This window comes from Anoplophora glabripennis, unplaced genomic scaffold (genome assembly GCF_000390285.2).
Source record: "Anoplophora glabripennis isolate ALB-LARVAE unplaced genomic scaffold, Agla_2.0 scaffold2852, whole genome shotgun sequence".
Classification (NCBI taxonomy): domain Eukaryota; kingdom Metazoa; phylum Arthropoda; class Insecta; order Coleoptera; family Cerambycidae; genus Anoplophora; species Anoplophora glabripennis.
The window spans coordinates 1-1,371 of record NW_019423147.1 but is presented as its reverse complement, the minus strand read 5'-3'; positions in this window follow the sequence as shown (position 1 = coordinate 1,371).

The window sequence follows — 1,371 nt, the reverse complement described above, 5'->3', positions numbered from 1 at the left end:
CCTTAGCAAAGCGCATCCCAGGCTGCATAGCCGCACTACCCTACCCAACCATACCACACATAAACATGACACTACCCCCGGGGTTTACACAGACGAGCCGGCGAAGCAAGAAGAGCGCCAGAAGAAAGGGCCCTAGCCGGCGGGGCCCAGCCAGGACAAAAGGAGGTCCCACAAAGCGCCTACACCGGCCGCATTTGCGGTCGGGGTAGACGACGGATGGGGCCCACCTACGAAGGCTGTCCAGGCCTACACGAGATGAGGCAGGATAAAGAGGGATAATCCCCCTCGATCCCAAATCATTGAGGCCAATTTCTAGCCATAGAATAATGGCGACTCCTTACATCCGTCGCTAGAAAGCATAGATTAAATACTTATATACGGAATCAGAGACAACCCACAACCTATAGACGCGTAACTGCAAAGTTTGAGTATGAAATACGTTATTCGTCCGCTGTAACGGAACGTTAGCACAGATGGCGCGCGCGCTCTGCTGTGAACTGGCTTAAAAACGCGCAGGGTACAATTTATTAGTAGTTTGTATATTTTTCAAGTGTATTTAAAAGAAAAATAAAAGAACCAAGTCAAATTACATCGTTTATTGATAAAAAAGAAAAGAAAATGTATAAAAAAGGGATAATAGATAATATGGGTGGAAATTTACAAGGTCTTATTTTTAAATTATTCTATATTAACCAATATATATTATGAGAATTCTTTTACATTGTAAATCACAATAACAATGGTACCTTATTCATTATTTATTAGGGTTACCTCTGTTATTAACTGATACCGAGCGTTCAAATAAAGACAACGTTGAAGTTGGCCCTGTAGTATATAATTTCTCGAATAAAAATTGCACATATGTGGAATACCAAAATGAAAAACAAGTAACACGAGAGACTATAAAAGGCAGAATAAATTTCTGCTTCACTATCAGGCACTGAAATCATAGTTCTCAGAAGCTGATAAATAGAATAGATTTCTTGTTTTCGCACCTATATTAATTGTGAACTAGATATAAAAGTAATGTTTATTTTGTTATATGTTTATATTAATTATTTATTTTTTATTGTTTTTACGAAATTGTTCGTCTGTACAAAATATTAAGTTCGTTTTTAAACCTATCTATTTTAACGAACATTTGGATACATTTGTAATAAACATTCAAACGATTTTTCGAGAAATTTGTTTGCATATTTGGGAAATCTTGTGGTATCTATTAAAGCAAAAAAAATAATTAAAGGAAAATATATTCCGAAAATATTTTTAATTCGTCCCAACAAACCGACACATTACGGACCCGTAGGACGCCCCGACGTTATCGACATTGCCCTCTTAAAATCTATACCGTTAAATGCCCAAATATCCACC